Source organism: Oncorhynchus gorbuscha, linkage group LG14 (assembly GCF_021184085.1).
Source record: "Oncorhynchus gorbuscha isolate QuinsamMale2020 ecotype Even-year linkage group LG14, OgorEven_v1.0, whole genome shotgun sequence".
Classification (NCBI taxonomy): domain Eukaryota; kingdom Metazoa; phylum Chordata; class Actinopteri; order Salmoniformes; family Salmonidae; genus Oncorhynchus; species Oncorhynchus gorbuscha.
In genome coordinates, this window is record NC_060186.1 from 1,962,215 (window position 1) to 1,981,996 (window position 19,782).

The window sequence follows — 19,782 nt, forward strand, 5'->3', positions numbered from 1 at the left end:
GGGATGGAGCTGGTTAACCCAGGAGATGGAGAGAGGGATGGAGCTGGTTAACCCAGGAGATGGAGAGAGGGATGGAGCTGGTTAACCCAGGAGATGGAGAGAGGGATGGAGCTGGTTAACCCAGGAGATGGAGAGAGGGATGGAGCTGGTTAACCCAGGAGATGGAGAGAGGGAGAGAAAGCATTTCCCTGAAGGAAATGCTTTATGAATCAGAGGGGAAACCACAGTTGAAGTTGGCAAGCCAACGTGGTTTGTAGAGCTTGTGATGAGGAGGTTTATAACCACACACATTCATTGGTCAATACCCTCAAAGACTGGACCACACATTTCAACAATGGAGCAAATGACATCACATCCCATGACATTTAGGGGCGGCAGGTAGGCTAGTGGTTAGAGGCAGGTAGTCTAGTGGTTAGAGGCAGGTAGCCTAGTGGTTAGAGGCAGGTAGGCTAGTGGTTAGAGACAGGTAGGCTAGTGGTTAGAGGCAGGTAGCCTAGTGGTTAGAGGCAGGTAGCCTAGTGGTTAGAGGCAGGTAGTCTAGTGGTTAGAGGCAGGTAGGCTAGTGGTTAGAGGCAGGTAGTCTAGTGGTTAGAGGCAGGTAGCCTAGTGGTTAGAGGCAGGTAGCCTAGTGGTTAGAGGCAGGTAGGCTAGTGGTTAGAGGCAGGTAGTCTAGTGGTTGGAGCGTTGGGCCAGTACCCGAAAGGTTGCTAGATTGAATCCCCAAGCTGACAAGGTAAAAATCTGCCATTCTGCCCCTGAACAAGGCAGTTAACCCACTGTTCCCCGGTAGGCCGTCATTGTAAATAAGAATTTGTTCTTATATCTGACTTGCCTATTTAAATAAAGGTTAAATAAAATTTAAAAAATGACACATGCAAATAGCACTTCATTTACATAATGCATCTGTAGTACTGAACTCAGGGGCAAAATTAGTGTTAATCAGTGTAGCCAGCAGGCAGGTTCTTTCAACAGTATGGCAAATGTATCACTCTGACTGGTGTGCCCTTAAATTATAATTATTATTATTATTATTATTATTATTATTATTATTACTATTATTATTATGATTATTATTGTTATTATTATAATTATTATTATTATTACTATTATCATTATTATTATTACTATTATTATTATTATTATCATTATTATTATTATCATTATTATTGTTATTATTATTATTGTTATTATTATTATTATTATCATTATTATTGTTATTATCATTATTATTGTTATTATTATTATCATTATTATTATTACTATTATTATTATTATCATTATTATTGTTATTATTATTATTATTATTATTACTATTATTATTATTATTATTATTATTATTATTATTATTATTATTATTATTACTGCCGTTGAACAAATGTCCAAATGGTTGTGTCTTTGAGAAGTTAGGAGGGGTGTTCATGTTCATGTTAAACGGGTGTCTGTCCCTTTAAGAGCACATGAGACTGGGTTAAGAGAGAGAAACCTGTATTTGCAAACAAAGGACCATGTACATTTGATATCTGACTTTTTAACTGACAACAAATAACTTTTCCTTGGTCCTAAGTTCTCACAAGGGTTGACCTTCTGTTGAAAGAGTTATTTAGTATTTTACTAATAATATAATTATAATAATATATATATATATATATATATATATATATATATATATATATATATATATATATATATATATATATATATATAATAATCAATGGGAGAGTCTGATAGATGACTACATTGTAATGTAAATGTAGTGCTTTGTGTATTATGTATGTTGTGCTATTTCCTGTTTGGTTCCTGAGAAGAGTAGCTAATTAGGAATCCTAATTCATGCTAAATATGAGACCTTTTTTGACCTTATTTGGTCAAATTTGACCTTATTTGACTGTACTTTCTTATTTGGATGGACACTGCATGTACAACTGGTTCGGGTTGTTTGGTAAAGGACTGTAATTTGATGGGAAATGATGTAAAATATATCACTCGCCACTTTAAACAATGCTACCTAATATAATGTTTACATACCCTACATTATTCATCTCATATGTATAAGTATATACTGTACTCTATATCATCTACTGCATACTTATGTAATACATGTATCACTAGCCACTTTAACTATGCCACTTTGTTTACATACTCATCTCATATGTATATACTGCACTCAATACCATCTACTGTATCTTGCCTATGCTGCTCTGTACCATCACTCATTCACATATCTTTATGTACATATTCTTTATCCCCTTACACTGTGTATAAGACAGTAGTTTTGGAATTGTTAGTTAGATTACTTGTTGGTTATTACTGCATTGTCGGAACTAGAAGCACAAGCATTTCTCTACACTCGCATTAACATCTGCTAACCATGTGTATGTGACAAATAAAATTTGATTTGATTTGATTTGATTATTTTCAGGTTACTTCTGGTTTGGGTGTGGGTTACCGTGGTGATGTGTGTCCATGGAGGTACAGTTCAAAGGGCTGAGGCTCCTCCCCCTCATTTGACTAGGCTTGCTGAAGACATCCACTAGTTTCATTGGAGAGATCTTCATTTGATTGGAAATTGCTTCCAGTGTACAATAAACTAAATGTTTGCTGACACTATTGCAGGAACAATGCATTTCAGTTCAAATATAAAGCAGTTCGTTCTCCTTCTCATTGTTGGAATTGTTTTGCTTCTGGGGTATGTATGTTTCTATAATTTATGTAATTACTATGCATGTACTATGTGTGTAAGTAAATGGTGTTATTTTTGGAATAACTAAATCTGTACTAAATAAATTGAAGTTGAATTAAAGTGATGTAACAGTATTATTTCATGACAACTCCGTGTACTGAGTAAAGTATACTGACCCACCTAAACGTGTGTAATACCCACCTTATCTACCCACCTTCAACTGTACTTGTCAGATTGTATTTGAGTGTTCTCTATACACATTCGGTGTACTTGTAGCGTCACCGAAAGATCATTGCAAATAGTAATGTCACTAGCATATCACATGAGGCTTTGGTGCACATGTTTACATTTGACAAGTCACTCATTTAGCAAATGAGTGAAAAAAATATGACCTCAATTCATAGTCCAGTGCCTTCCATTTTGACAGTTACGCAGGCTCGTAACTACACACACAATGCAGTTACTGCATTCACCTTCAGATAGCTAGGTGGACCAGTCATAGTCAGTACATTCACCTTCAGATAGCTAGGTGGACCAGTCATAGTCAGTACATTCACCTTCAGATAGCTAGGTGGACCAGTCATAGTCAGGACATTCATCAGATAGCTAGGTGGACCAGTCATAGTCAGGACATTCATCTACAGATAGCTAGGTGGACCAGTCATAGTCAGTACCTTCATCAGATAGCTAGGTGGACCAGTCATAGTCAGGACATTCATCAGATAGCTAGGTGGACCAGTCATAGTCAGGACATTCATCTACAGATAGCTAGGTGGACCAGTCATAGTCAGTACATTCATCTACAGATAGCTAGGTGGACCAGTCATAGTCAGGACATTCATCAGATAGCTAGGTGGACCAGTCATAGTCAGGACATTCATCTACAGATAGCTAGGTGGACCAGTCATAGTCAGTACCTTCATCAGATAGCTAGGTGGACCAGTCATAGTCAGTACCTTCATCAGATAGCTAGGTGGACCAGTCATAGTCAGGACATTCATCTACAGATAGCTAGGTGGACCAGTCATAGTCAGGACATTCATCAGATAGCTAGGTGGACCAGTCATAGTCAGTACCTTCATCAGATAGCTAGGTGGACCAGTCATAGTCAGTACATTCATCTTCAGATAGCTAGGTGGACCAGTCATAGTCAGTACCTTCATCTCCAGATAGCTAGGTGGACCAGTCATAGTCAGTACATTCATCTCCAGATAGCTAGGTGGACCAGTCATAGTCAGTACCTTCATCTCCAGATAGCTAGGTGGACCAGTCATAGTCAGTACATTCATCTTCAGATAGCTAGGTGGACCAGTCATAGTCAGTACCTTCATCTCCAGATAGCTAGGTGGACCAGTCATAGTCAGTACATTCACCTTCAGATAGCTAGGTGGACCAGTCATAGTCAGGACATTCATCTCCAGATAGCTAGGTGGACCAGTCATAGTCAGTACATTCATCTTCAGATAGCTAGGTGGACCAGTCATAGTCAGTACATTCATCTTCAGATAGCTAGGTGGACCAGTCATAGTCAGTACATTCATCTTCAGATAGCTAGGTAGACCAGTCATAGTCAGTACATTCGTCTTCAGATAGCTAGGTGGACCAGTCATAGTCAGTACATGCATCTTCAGATAGCTAGGTGGACCAGTCATAGTCAGTACATTCACCTTCAGATAGTTAGGTGGACCAGTCATAGTCAGTACCTTCATCTCCAGATAGCTAGGTGGACCAGTCATAGTCAGTACATTCATCTCCAGATAGCTAGGTGGACCAGTAATAGTCAGGACATTCATCTCCAGATAGCTAGGTGGACCAGTCATAGTCAGTACATTCACCTTCAGATAGCTAGGTGGACCAGTCATAGTCAGTACATTCATCTTCAGATAGCTAGGTGGACCAGTCATAGTCAGGACATTCATCTCCAGATAGCTAGGTGGACCAGTCATAGTCAGTACATTCATCTACAGATAGCTAGGTGGACCAGTCATAGTCAGTACATTCACCTTCAGATAGCTAGGTGGACCAGTCATAGTCAGTACATTAATCTTCAGATAGCTAGGTGGGACAACCACATATCACAGTCATAGTAAGTGCATTTTTCCTCAATAACATAGCTGTCAGTAGAGTCAGAGCTAGAAGGGGGGTGTGGGGGGTGGTCGAGGTGAGGAGAAGGATTATTTAAGATACTCTTTGAAGACGTAGGGTTTCAGATGTTTTCAGAAGATGGGCAGGGACTCTGCTGTCCCTGTTTCAGGGGGAAGCTGGTTCCACCATTGGGATGAGACGACAGAGAAGAGTTTGGACTGGGCTGATAGGGAGCTGCCTTCCCATTGGGGTGACAGGTCAGAGAAGAGCTTGGACTGGACTGAGCGGAAGCTGGTTCCACCATTGGGGTGACAGGTCAGAGGAGAGTTTGGACTGGACTGATAGGGAGCTGCCTTCCCATTGGGGTGACAGGTCAGAGGAGAGTTTGGACTGGACTGATAGGGAGCTGCCTTCCCATTGGGGTGACAGGTCAGAGGAGAGTTTGGACTGGACTGATAGGGAGCTGCCTTCCCATTGGGATGACAGGTCAGAGGAGAGTTTGGACTGGACTGAGCGGAAGCTCAGGGGTGGGAGGGCCAAGAGACCTGAGGTGGCATAATGGAGTGTTTGGGTTGGGGTGTAGGGTAGCCTGAAGGTAGGGAAGGGCATTTCCTCCTGCTGTTCCATAGGTAAACACAATGGTCTTGCAGTGGTAGTGGCAGGTAGGGGCAGGTCCTCCTGCTGTTCCGTAGGTAAACACCATGGTCTGGTAGTGGAGCTTCACCTGGAAACCAGTGGAGTGTGTGGAGGAGCAGGGTGACATGGGAGAACTTAGGATGGTTGAAAACCAGGCAGGCTGCAGTTTTCTGGATAAGTTGCAGGGGTTTGATGACACAAGCGGGGAGTCCAGCCAACAGCGAGTTACAGTAGTTCAGGTAGGAGATGACAAGTGCCTGGATTAGAACCAGCACCGCTTCCAGTGTGAGGGTCGTACTCTACGGGTGTTGTAGAGCAGGGGTGCCCAGACTTTAGTTACATAGGATCTACTTCTTCCACACTCTTCCTAATGCGGTTTACCCCTCCCCTCCTCCCCCAGCCAATATTAAATAAAATGTCACCTTGTTGATTGTATGGTTTGCACTGCATTCTGTCCGCTAGCTTAGCATGGTCTGGGTTGTAGCTAGTGATTGCTAGCCTCAAGCTGGTGTCCAGGTGATCATCTGTTAGAGTGGACTGCTATTTTGACTTGATGATCTGCATGTCTGAAAGTGCTGACTCACAAAGCTAGTTAGATCCAACATATGCTGTCAAGTACATGGCAACTTTTCTGATGTTTGGATATTTCTCCTCCACGATAAGGTTCCCAAAGTGTTGATGCCCTTGATTTGATTTGAAAGTCGCTTTGCAGTGTAAAATTTTCACTCTCGACGGCTGATGGTTCCTAATGAAACAATTATGACATTTTTGTTGCAATTTCATTAACTTCCACACCTAACGCAAAGAACACAAATGTTGCCAGAGGTTCCAGGATCGCAAAGTCTTGAACGTGTCAGTCAAAGTCCGCGATAATGTTATTCACCTGCTCAACGTGTCAACCACAGTCACAAATTGCAGGTGGTGGGCCGACATCCAAGTTGAGATCAGATCCTCTCCAGGAGGTAGGGCCTTCGGGGAAGGGAGTTCTAGCTAGACGAGGGTGAGGTATAGTCTTTTGACCATACATACAGACATACATACAAAAAGGTTATTGCATTTTTCACGTCAAGTAATCTGCTTTCAGTTTAATATTTTTTGATTAGATAGAAGAAGAATGAACCTTTTTTGTTGCACCATATCCCTGGATCTCATTGAATGTTTTGGACGTTTGGGAACTTCGAATATGGACTGTTTTGCATCCGAAACAACCCCGCTTCAGGCTTGGGCAGTGGCTATGGTCAATTGGTAAGGAAGCCACTACAATTAAGTCAAAAGAATCGGTGAAGGATTACTATCGGAAGAAAAGCTCCGGGTTCGGACACACGCTGGATATTGTTCTATTTGTCACTGCATTCGGACCGCAAGGACAGCTCGCTTGGAAGGACTTGAACTCCTATCATTTGCCTGCCGTGAGTAACCACTGTGAATGAATGAGCTGCCCTGTTCAACTCAAATCGTAAGGAAGCGCAAATGCGCTTATAATTGGAACGTTTGATCAACTTGAGAATGGAATTCAAAACACAGCGTTGTGAAAACAATTAGGAAGTTTGAGTTTTGGGAAACACTGAGATCCTTTGCTCAATGTAGCCTAGTCAGATCTCTAATATTAGGCCTAATGTGGATATGCAGTGCATCAATGTAGCCTAGTCAGATCTTTAATATTAGGCCTAATGTGGAAATACAATGCATCAATGTAACGCAACTAAAGGATCTAAAGACACTGCGTGTTTAAACTTCATTAAAGGGGACAAAACGTACAATAGGATGAAATGTTTAAAACGCATCTAAAATTGTCGAACTTGCACATGTTCATTTCAAAATGGGTGAATATGTTGAAATGGATGACTGTGTTTTAAAGCATTAAAGGAGGTCTAAAGGGGCATTACGTTTAACAATCAAAAACCAACAACTGTGTCATTGTAAATTGAGTGAACTACAAGAGAATGACGGAGGATGAAATGCCAAATAAGACCCCACTGGAGAGGGCAGAGGAGCATCTACATTCACTCTATGCAGCCCGGAGAGGCAAACTTGGAGTGTGGACACGCAAAATCAATGAGATAAAAGCCCTTGTTGATGGAGGAAACATTGAAACTGTGAATGAGGGTCTTGAAGCATTTGATGTTCTCCTCAATGACTTTAAGAATGCTCATGAATCTGTGCTAGAGCTGGTCACAGAGGAGGAACAGGAACAGGAGAGCATTAACCATTATCAACCAAGAATGAGAACTTATGAACATTTCCTGAAAAAGGTGGAAATATGGAAAAATGCTGAAGATGAGCCACAAACGCGCATTGAACCACATGACAGCATTTCTATTGTGTCAAAAATATCAAGTAAAACAATGTATTCTAAGGCTGCATCATCCTCAGTGTCCTCTGCATGCCTAAAAACTGAGGCTTAGAGAGCTCGCCAAGCCTCATTACAGGACAAGCATGCATTGGAACTGGAGAAAGCTCAAATGGAACAACAGAAAGCTCAACTGAATGATGGGATGGAAAAAATGGCACTGGAAATGGACATACCAGCATATAATGCCAGACTGAAAGTCCAGGAGAGTGTTGAGTCAACTTCTCAATCCCATGCCTTGGCAGCCCATTTATTAGCAGAGAGTAAGAAGTTGTTAAAGGAAGAGATTCATCAGGCAGTTGCAAGCTAAAGGCAGTGAGACTGAAATTCTGCTATGCACAATGGGGCAGGAGAGTCCTACCATGAGCTTTGAGATATCTGGATTAGAGATTGGCAATGTGGAAGGTGACACATTTCTTGCATTACCAATGGTCTACACCCAAAGTAAGATCACCGTGACAAGATAGAGAACCTTCCCACTCAAAAATATCTCAAAAGTTGGCCATACCTGAAAGAGGTTCAGTTGAATGAGATTGAACTCCTGATTGGTGTAAATGCTCCCAAGGCAATAGAAATCTGGCAAATCGTAAATAGCCAAGGCAACAGACCATATGCCGTGAAGACACTCTTAGGATGGGTGATGAACAGTCCTCTTAAATCCTGTACCATGGCAGAAGAATCTGGACATCCTACAGGGATTGGCCAATCGTATCTCAACGTATCGTATATCGTATCTTGTATATCAGTACAACCAGGACTTCCCTGAGAGAGAGTACGAAGAGAAAAGTGAGATGTCAGCTGAGGATCGTAAGTTTATGGAGATGGTATCAAGCTCCATAACCCCCAAAGACCGTCACTACTACTTACCTGTTGCCCATTTGCAACAAAGATGTAGTCCTGCCAAACAACCTTGACATCTAAATCTTATCAGGAAGTTCAAGAAGGAAGAAGTTTACGCTGCAGATTACAAGGACTTCATGGAAGAGGAAATAACAAAAAGATTACGCTGAGAAGGTACCACAAGAACAGCTCCTCCCAGAGAAAGGCAAGGTATGGTACATACCACACTATGGCGTTCACCATAACCGCGAAGGAACATTAAGAGTGGTGTTTGACTGCTCATCATATAAAAGGCGCATCTCTCAACAGTGAAGTCCTTCAAGGCCCTGACCTGGAAGTCTTGCTTCGATTTCGGCTAGAGCACATTGCCATGATGGCCGACATCGAAGGAATGTTCCAACAAGTACGTGTCCATGAAGATTACTTAGACTTCCTGCGATTCCTATGGTGGCCGGACGGTGATACTAACAAAAGATTGGAGGAGTACAGAATGACGGTTCATCTTTTCGGTGCTATATCCTCTCCAGGTTGCGCAAACTTTGCACTGCAAAATACAGCAGAAGACTGTGAGAAGTACGATGAAGGGGTGAATCAAACAGTCAAGTCCAACTTCTATGTTGATGACTGCCTCAAGTCAGTGGCCACAGAAGAACAAGCCATAGCTCTCGCAAAAAAACCTTAGAGATGTGTGCTCTCAGGGTGGGTTCAAATTGACCAAGTGGGTCAGCAACAGCCGCACTGTGCTGGCTTCTATCCCTGATGAACACAAAGCCAAGCAGATAAAATAACTGGACCTGGACAGAGAAAAGCTGCCTGTTGAAAGAGCACTTGGAATCCGATGGAACATTGAAAGAGCACTTGGAATCCGATGGAACATTGAAAGAGCACTTGGAACCCGATGGAACATTGAAAGAGCACTTGGAATCCGATGGAACATTGAAAGAGCACTTGGAATCCGCTGGAACATTGAAAGAGCACTTGGAATCCGCTGGAACATTGAAAGAGCACTTGGAATCCGATGGAACATTGAAAGAGCACTTGGAATCCGATGGAACATTGAAAGAGCACTTGGAATCCGTTGGAACATTGAAAGAGCACTTGGAATCCGATGGATTCCAAGTGTTTACCTTCAGAGTCACTGTCAAGAACAGAGCCCTTACAGGAAGAGGTATTCTCTCAACTGTCAGCTTTGTTTATGATCCATTCAGCGCCCCATTCAGAATTAAAGGTAAAGACAATTCTTCAAGAGATCTGCAAGCTAAAGTGTGGATAGGATGAAGTCATCCCTGAAGAACACTCTATTTCATGGAAGAGATGGCTCTCAGAGCTGGACCAGCTGTCCAGATTCTAGATTGGCAGGTGTATGATGCCTGGGAACTTTGGTCAAGTCAAGACCGCACAGCTGCATCACTTCAGTGACGCTAGTGAACAAGGTTATGGCACGGCAAGATACCTTAGGTTCACAAACGGTATGGAAAAGGTCCACATCGCATTCATGCTGGGGAAATCAAGGGTGACTCCACTCAAGCAGATGACAATCCCCAGACTGGAACTTGCTGCAGCAACATTGGCAGTGTGAGTGGACAGGATGTTAAGGTTGGAGCTCCAGATTAAACTGGAGGAGTCAAGTTTCTGGACAGACGGCCAGTCTGTGCTAAAATACATCCTCAACGATACCAAGAGGTACCTTTGTGGCTAATAGGGTTGCTATGATCCGTGACCTATCGAAAGCCAAACAGTGGAGATGTTTGAACTCCTAACACAACCCAACAACGATGTCTCAAGAGGGTACATGTTTAAACTTTCCTGAACTCTAAGAGATGGCTCAAAGGACCAGAATTCCTGGAGGAAACAGAAACACGAAAGTCCCCAAGGAGCTTAGCTCCATCCCTCCGGATGATCCAGAGGTGAGAAAAGACGTCATCGTGAACAGTATAAGTGTGGAAGAAAAGAGTCCAACCAGAAAACTGTTTGAGTACTATTCAACATGGAACAGCTTGAAGAAAGCAGTTGCCTTCTACAGTTAAGCCAGAAAAGGAAAGTTTTCACACAAACTGATCCAGGATCAGATCAGAGTTGAACAAACTCACTGAAGGAACAAATTGACAAGTTCAAACTGACATTTGGAAAAGAAAGTATGTCTGTGGATGATCTAGATGAAGCAGCATTCGTTGTGAATGGAAACAATGTGCAAAGAGAAGCAAGGCAAACTGCAGCTCAATCTGTAAGCTTGATCCAATTGTTGAAAATGGCATTTTGATAGTGGGAGGAAGGTTAAGCAAAGCTGCTATGCATACGGAACTAAAGAATCCTATGATCCTTCCCAAAGTCTCCCACATCTCCAGACTGATCTAACTCCACATCCATGAGCAGGTTGGCCACTCTGGGAGAGACCACATGCTTTCAAGACTTCTCCAGCGATATCTCCAACTCCTTAGCAAGGATGATCCTTAAGAGCTGTGTCTTCTGCAGGCGGATGCAAGCTAGAGCTGGAGAACAGAAGATGGCCGACCTTCCACAAGATCAGGTGTCACCTGATTTGCCACCTTTCACCCACGTGGGCATAGATTACTTCGGCCCCATAGAGGTGAAGTTAGGCCGCGTTCATGTGAAGCGGTATGGTGTGATCTGTACTTGCCTTGTGAGTTGAGCTGTCCATCTAGAAGTTTCTAGTTATCTGGATAGGGGCCCAGTAACAACCTTCAGAACAGACGATGGCACCAACTTTGCTGGAACACAGAGAGCTAGGAGAAGCTCTGAAAGAGCTGGATCACAACAAGATGCCAAATTCATTACTTGAAGGAAGGAGTGACATGGTCAACCCTCCCTCTGGAGCCCACCATGGGGGGGGGGGGGTATGGGAGAGTTTGATCCGTCTGGAGCCCACCATGGGGGGGTATGGGAGAGGTTAAAGTCACTTTTATGCATTCGGTGCAGTTAACAATTAGAGGCCGGTATGTTGGAGACGATATGGACATATTTGTATAAAAGACAGAACATACGGAGCTCTATGTACATTTGTGTAAATATATTAAATATTAATGCACATGATGAAATATTAGGTACCTTTATGATTTATATTTACCTGATTGAGATATAGTCCTTTATTAGAGTAACTGAATTACACCCCTTCATGCCCATTCATTGTACTGTGGAAGCCTGACTGGTTAGGGTCAAGAAGATTGATACACTGTTTCATTATCTCTCTCAGAACAGAGACTCAAGTGTTTTAGAAAGAAGGTCTGGAGAAGGTCTGGAGAAGGTCTGGAGAAGGTCTGGAGAAGGGAGGGAAGGGATGGGGTGCAGCGGGCAGGTTGTCAGGCAGGTTGTCGGGCAGGTTGTCGGGCAGGTTGTCGGGCAGGTTGTCGGGCAGGTTGTCGGGTAGGTTGTCGGGCAGGTTGTCGGGCAGGTTGTCGGGCAGGTTGTCGGGCAGGTTGTCGGGCAGGTTGTCGGGCAGGTTGTCGGGCAGGTTGTCGGGCAGGTTGTCGGGCAGGTTGTCGGGTAGGTTGTCGGGCAGCGGGCAGGTTGTCGGGCAGGTTGTCGGGCAGGTTGTCGGGCAGGTTGTCGGGCAGGTTGTCGGGCAGCCAGACCTCACTAGTCACATGATGTCATCTGGAGAGAGGAGAAAGAGGTCAAGGCGTAGTTCTGTGTGAGTGGGACCACTGGACTCAGTAGGCTGAGTCAATGAAGAGTGGATGTCGTCAAACTTTTTTTCTTTCCCAAGTGGTTGACAAAAGTAATCTGCTGAGAGGGAGGAGGGAGGGGGTGGAGGATTAAGAAGGGAGGAGAAGGTGGAAAAGAGTATCCTAGGATTTAAATTTAGTGTGGAAGAAAGTGGCTTTAGCAGAGGATACAAAGGAAGAGAAGGTATAGAGGAGGGAGTGAAAGGATGATAGGTCATCCAGAAGTTTAGTTTTCCTCCATTTTCAGTAAGCTGCCCACAGCCCTGTCGTGTAAACTCGAAATGAGTCACTCAGCCACTGAGCAGGAGGGGAGGGCCAAGCCGGCCGGGAGGAAAGGGGACAGAAAAGGAAACAAAGTAGTCAACAGAGACCTGGAGGGGGTTAGTAGGAGAACAGAGACCTGGAGGGGGTTACAGTGAGATTAGTAGGAGAACAGAGACCTGGAGAGGGGTTACAGTGAGATTAGTAGGTGAAACAATGTATACGAAATGCTTCAGTCTGGTTTTAGACCCCATCATAGCACTGAGACGGCACTTGTGAAGGTGGTAAATGACATTTTGATGGCATCGGACCGAGGCTCTGCATCTGTCCTCGTGCTCCTAGACCTTAGTGCTGCTTTTGATACCATCGATCACCACATTCTTTTGGAGAGATTGGAAACCCAAATTGGTCTACACGGACATGTTCTGGCCTGGTTTAGGTCTTATCTGTCGGAAAGATATCAGTTTGTCTCTGTGAATGGTTTGTCCTCTGACAAATCAACTGTACATTTCGGTGTTCCTCAAGGTTCTGTTTTAGGACCACTATTGTTTTCAGTATATATTTTACCTCTTGGGGATGTTATTCGAAAACATAATGTAAACTTTCACTGCTATGCGGATGACACACAGCTGTACATTTCAATGAAACATGGTGAAGCCCCAAAATTGCCCTCGCTAGAAGCATGTGTTTCAGACATAAGGAAGTGGATGGCTGCAAACTTTCTACTATTAAACTCGGACAAAACAGAGATGATTGTTCTAGGTCCCAAGAAACAAAGATATCTTCTGTTGAATCTGACAATTAATCTTAATGGTTGTACAGTCGTCTCAAATAAAACTGTGAAGGACCTCGGCGTTACTCTGGACCCTGATCTCTCTTTTGAAGAACATATCAAGATCATTTCGAGGACAGCTTTTTCCATCTACGTAACATTGCAAAAATCAGAAACTTTCTGTCCAAAAATGATGCAGAAAAATTAATCCATGCTTTTGTCACTTCTAGGTTAGACTACTGCAATGCTCTATTTTCCGGCTACCCGGATAAAGCACTAAATAAACTTCAGTTAGTGCTAAATACGGCTGCTAGAATCCTGACTAGAACCAAAAAATTTGATCATATTACTCCAGTGCTAGCCTCTCTACACTGGCTTCCTGTCAAAGCAAGGGCTGATTTCAAGGTTTTACTGCTAACCTACAAAGCATTACATGGGCTTGCTCCTACCTACCTCTCTGATTTGGTCCTGCCGTACATACCTACACGTACGCTACGGTCACAAGACGCAGGCCTCCTAATTGTCCCTAGAATTTCTAAGCAAACAGCTGGAGGCAGGGCTTTCTCCTATAGAGCTCCATTTTTATGGAACGGTCTGCCTACCCATGTCAGAGACGCAAACTCGGTCTCAACCTTTAAGTCTTTACTGAAGACTCATCTCTTCAGTGGGTCATATGATTGAGTGTAGTCTGGCCCAGGAGTGGGAAGGTGAACGGAAAGGCTCTGGAGCAACGAACCGCCTTTGCTGTCTCTGCCTGGCCGGTTCCCCTCTTTCCACTGGGATTCTCTGCCTCTAACCCTGTTACGGGGCTGAGTCACTGGCTTGCTGGGGCTCTCTCGTGCCGTCCCTGGGGGGTGCGTCACCTGGGTGGGTTGATTCACTGTTGTGGTCGGCCTGTCTGGGTTCCCCCCTTGGGTTGTACCGTGTCGGAGATCTTTGTGGGCTATACTCGGCCTTGTCTCAGGATGGTAAGTTGGTGGTTGAAGATTTCCCTCTAGTGGTGTGGGGGCTGTGCTTTGGCAAAGTGGGTGGGGTTATATCCTTCCTTTTTGGCCCTGTCCGGGGGTGTCCTCGGATGGGGCCACAGTGTCTCCTGACCCCTCCTGTCTCAGCCTCCAGTATTTATGCTGCAGTAGTTTATGTGTCGGGGGGCTAGGGTCAGTTTGTTTATCTGGAGTACTTCTCCTGTCCTATTCAGGTGTCCTGTGTGAATCTAAGTGTGCGTTCTCTAATTCTCTCCTTCTCTCTTTCTTTCTCTCTCTCGGAGGACCTGAGCCCTAGGACCATGTCCCAGGACTACCTGACATGAGGACTCCTTGCTGTCCCCAGTCCACCTGGCCATGCTCCTGCTCCAGTTTCAACTGTTCTGCCTTACTATTATTCAACCATGCTGGTCATTTATGAACATTTGAACATCTTGGCCACGTTCTGTTATAATCTCCACCCGGCACAGCCAGAAGAGGACTGGCCACCCCACATATGCTCTCTCTAATTCTATCTTTCTTTCTCTCTCTCGGAGGACCTGAGCCCTAGGACCGTGCCCCAGGACTACCTGACATGATGGCTCCTTGCTGTCCCCAGTCCACCTGACTGTGCTGCTGCTCCAGTTTCAACTGTTCTGCCTTATTATTATTTGACCATGCTGGTCATTTATGAACATTTGAACATCTTGGTCATGTTCTGTTATAATCTCTACCCGGCACAGCCAGAAGAGGACTGGCCACCCCACATAGCCCGGTTCCTCTCTAGGTTTCTTCCTAGGTTTTGGCCTTTCTAGGGAGTTTTTCCTAGCCACCGTGCTTTTACACCTGCATTGTTTGCTGTTTGGGGTTTTAGGCTGGGTTTCTGTACAGCACTTTGAGATATCAGCTGATGTACGAAGGGCTATATAAATACATTTGATTTGATTTGATTTTAACAGAGACCTGGAGAGGGTTTACAGTGAGATTAGTAGGAGAACAGAGACCTGGAGAGGGTTTACAGTGAGATTAGTAGGAGAACAGAGACCTGGAGAGGGTTTACAGTGAGATTAGTAGGAGAACAGAGACCTGGAGAGGGTTTACAGTGAGATTAGTAGGAGAACAGAGACCTGGAGAGGGTTTACAGTGAGATTAGTAGGAGAACAGAGACCTGGAGAGGGTTTACAGTGAGATTAGTAGGAGAACAGAGACCTGGAGAGGGTTACAGTGAGATTAGTAGGAGAACAGAGACCTGAAGGGGGTTACAGTGAGATTAGTAGGAGAACAGAGACCTGGAGAGGGGTTACAGTGAGATTAGTAGGAGAACAGAGACCTGGAGAGGGTTTACAGTGAGATTAGTAGGAGAACAGAGACCTGGAGAGGGTTTACAGTGAGATTAGTAGGAGAACAGAGACCTGGAGAGGGTTTACAGTGAGATTAGTAGGAGAACAGAGACCTGGAGAGGGTTTACAGTGAGATTAGTAGGAGAACAGAGACCTGGAGATGGTTTACAGTGAGATTAGTAGGAGAACAGAGACCTGGAGAGGGGTTACAGTGAGATTAGTAGGAGAACAGAGACCTGGAGAGGGGTTACAGTGAGATTAGTAGGAGAACAGAGACCTGGAGAGGGTTTACAGTGAGATTAGTAGGAGAACAGCGACCTGGAGGGGGTTACAGTGAGATTAGTAGGGGAACAGAGACCTGAAGGGGGTTACAGTGAGATTAGTAGGAGAACAGAGACCTGGAGAGGGGTTACAGTGAGATTAGTAGGAGAACAGAGACCTGGAGAGGGTTTACAGTGAGATTAGTAGGAGAACAGAGACCTGGAGGGGGTTACAGTGAGATTAGTAGGAGAACAGAGACCTGAAGGGGGTTACAGTGAGATTAGTAGGAGAACAGAGACCTGGAGAGGGGTTACAGTGAGATTAGTAGGAGAACAGAGACCTGGAGGGGGTTACAGTGAGATTAGTAGGAGAACAGAGACCTGGAGGGGGTTACAGTGAGATTAGTAGGAGAACAGAGACCTGGAGAGGGTTTACAGTGAGATTAGTAGGAGAATAGAGACCTGGAGAGGGGTTACAGTGAGATTAGTAGGAGAACAGAGACCTGGAGAGGGTTTACAGTGAGATTAGTAGGAGAATAGAGACCTGGAGAGGGTTTACAGTGAGATTAGTAGGAGAACAGAGACCTGAAGGGGGTTACAGTGAGATTAGTAGGAGAACAGAGACCTGGAGATGGTTTACAGTGAGATTAGTAGGAGAACAGAGACCTGGAGAGGGGTTACAGTGAGATTAGTAGGAGAACAGAGACCTGGAGAGGGGTTACAGTGAGATTAGTAGGAGAACAGAGACCTGGAGAGGGTTTACAGTGAGATTAGTAGGAGAACAGAGACCTGGAGGGGTTACAGTGAGATTAGTAGGAGAACAGAGACCTGAAGGGGTTACAGTGAGATTAGTAGGAGAACAGAGACCTGGAGATGGTTTACAGTGAGATTAGTAGGAGAACAGAGACCTGGAGAGGGGTTACAGTGAGATTAGTAGGAGAACAGAGACCTGGAGAGGGGTTACAGTGAGATTAGTAGGAGAACAGAGACCTGGAGAGGGTTTACAGTGAGATTAGTAGGAGAACAGAGACCTGGAGGGGGTTACAGTGAGATTAGTAGGAGAACAGAGACCTGAAGGGGGTTACAGTGAGATTAGTAGGAGAACAGAGACCTGGAGAGGGGTTACAGTGAGATTAGTAGGAGAACAGAGACCTGAAGGGGGTTACAGTGAGATTAGTAGGAGAACAGAGACCTGGAGAGGGGTTACAGTGAGATTAGTAGGAGAACAGAGACCTGGAGAGGGTTTACAGTGAGATTAGTAGGAGAACAGAGACCTGGAGGGGTTACAGTGAGATTAGTAGGAGAACAGAGACCTGAAGGGGGTTACAGTGAGATTAGTAGGAGAACAGAGACCTGAGGGGTTACAGTGAGATTAGTAGGAGAACAGAGACCTGGAGGGGTTACAGTGAGATTAGTAGGAGAACAGAGACCTGGAGAGGGTTTACAGTGAGATTAGTAGGAGAACAGAGACCTGGAGAGGGTTTACAGTGAGATTTAACAGAGGAGAACAGAGACCTGAAGGGGGTTACAGTGAGATTAGTAGGAGAACAGAGACCTGGAGAGGGGATTTAGGAGAACAGAGTGAGATTAGTAGGAGAACAGAGACCTGGAGAGGGTTTACAGTGAGATTAGTAGGAGAACAGAGACCTGGAGAGGGTTTACAGTGAGATTAGTAGGAGAACAGAGACCTGAGAGGGTTTACAGGGATTTACAGTGAGATTAGATTAGTAGGAGAACAGAGACCTGGAGAGGGTTTACAGTGAGATTAGTAGGAGAACAGAGACCTGGAGATGGTTTACAGTGAGATTAGTAGGAGAACAGAGACCTGGAGAGGGGTTACAGTGAGATTAGTAGGAGAACAGAGACCTGGAGAGGGGTTACAGTGAGATTAGTAGGAGAACAGAGACCTGGAGAGGGTTTACAGTGAGATTAGTAGGAGAACAGCGACCTGGAGGGGGTTACAGTGAGATTAGTAGGGGAACAGAGACCTGAAGGGGGTTACAGTGAGATTAGTAGGAGAACAGAGACCTGGAGAGGGGTTACAGTGAGATTAGTAGGAGAACAGAGACCTGGAGAGGGTTTACAGTGAGATTAGTAGGAGAACAGAGACCTGGAGGGGTTACAGTGAGATTAGTAGGAGAACAGAGACCTGAAGGGGTTACAGTGAGATTAGTAGGAGAACAGAGACCTGGAGAGGGGTTACAGTGAGATTAGTAGGAGAACAGAGACCTGGAGGGGTTACAGTGAGATTAGTAGGAGAACAGAGACCTGGAGGGGTTACAGTGAGATTAGTAGGAGAACAGAGACCTGGAGAGGGTTTACAGTGAGATTAGTAGGAGAATAGAGACCTGGAGAGGGGTTACAGTGAGATTAGTAGGAGAACAGAGACCTGGAGAGGGTTTACAGTGAGATTAGTAGGAGAATAGAGACCTGGAGAGGGTTTACAGTGAGATTAGTAGGAGAACAGAGACCTGAAGGGGGTTACAGTGAGATTAGTAGGAGAACAGAGACCTGGAGATGGTTTACAGTGAGATTAGTAGGAGAACAGAGACCTGGAGAGGGGTTACAGTGAGATTAGTAGGAGAACAGAGACCTGGAGAGGGGTTACAGTGAGATTAGTAGGAGAACAGAGACCTGGAGAGGGTTTACAGTGAGATTAGTAGGAGAACAGAGACCTGGAGGGGGTTACAGTGAGATTAGTAGGAGAACAGAGACCTGAAGGGGGTTACAGTGAGATTAGTAGGAGAACAGAGACCTGGAGATGGTTTACAGTGAGATTAGTAGGAGAACAGAGACCTGGAGAGGGGTTACAGTGAGATTAGTAGGAGAACAGAGACCTGGAGAGGGGTTACAGTGAGATTAGTAGGAGAACAGAGACCTGGAGAGGGTTTACAGTGAGATTAGTAGGAGAACAGAGACCTGGAGGGGGTTACAGTGAGATTAGTAGGAGAACAGAGACCTGAAGGGGGTTACAGTGAGATTAGTAGGAGAACAGAGACCTGGAGAGGGGTTACAGTGAGATTAGTAGGAGAACAGAGACCTGAAGGGGGTTACAGTGAGATTAGTAGGAGAACAGAGACCTGGAGAGGGGTTACAGTGAGATTAGTAGGAGAACAGAGACCTGGAGAGGGTTTACAGTGAGATTAGTAGGAGAACAGAGACCTGGAGGGGGTTACAGTGAGATTAGTAGGAGAACAGAGACCTGAAGGGGGTTACAGTGAGATTAGTAGGAGAACAGAGACCTGGAGAGGGGTTACAGTGAGATTAGTAGGAGAACAGAGACCTGAAGGGGGTTACAGTGAGATTAGTAGGAGAACAGAGACCTGGAGAGGGGTTACAGTGAGATTAGTAGGATAACAGAGACCTGGAGAGGGTTTTCAGTGAGATTAGTAGGAGAATAGAGACCTGGAGAGGGTTTACAGTGAGATTAGTAGGAGTGCAGCCTGTAATGATGAGGGAAAGCATATTGCCTGCCTTGTGTCGTGACGTTACTCTGTTAATCTGATGACTGTTATTTATTTAATCAACTAACTATGTTTAGTTGTTACCAGATTAAATGAATCATATAACAATGACATCATTAGGATTTGGGGCACCACGGAAGAGGTTGTGTAAAGAGTTACCATCTCTCGAATTAAACTTTAAAAAGGTCTTTACCTATCACATCCATTAAACAGTCAACATGTTAATCACAACCTCTTTATCATATCATCATTCTGCATTTGCAGAAACCCCAGCCTTACTCATGATTCAGTACTACAAAAATTGGTTTAAGAATTTATTTATACAAGCTAACTAAATAATATCCCAGACTAAACATACTCCCTTTACATGAGACAAAGGTCCCAAATGCTCTGACAATATGATTGCTTTTTTACAACAGAGATGGAGAGGGGGGAAAGAGTAAGAGAGA

The 19,782-nt window shown here is 44.4% G+C and overlaps 1 long non-coding RNA gene across 1 annotated transcript in view; it reads left to right on the forward strand.

The window, feature by feature from the left end:
- The first annotated feature begins 2,361 nt into the window (after nt 1–2,361).
- The window catches only part of LOC123995968, a 28,522-nt gene continuing 11,101 nt past the window's right edge, over nt 2,362–19,782 (forward strand). The window contains exon 1 of the long non-coding RNA XR_006831930.1: nt 2,362–2,686. This is a non-coding gene — a long non-coding RNA (uncharacterized LOC123995968). The remainder of the gene's footprint in view (nt 2,687–19,782) is intronic.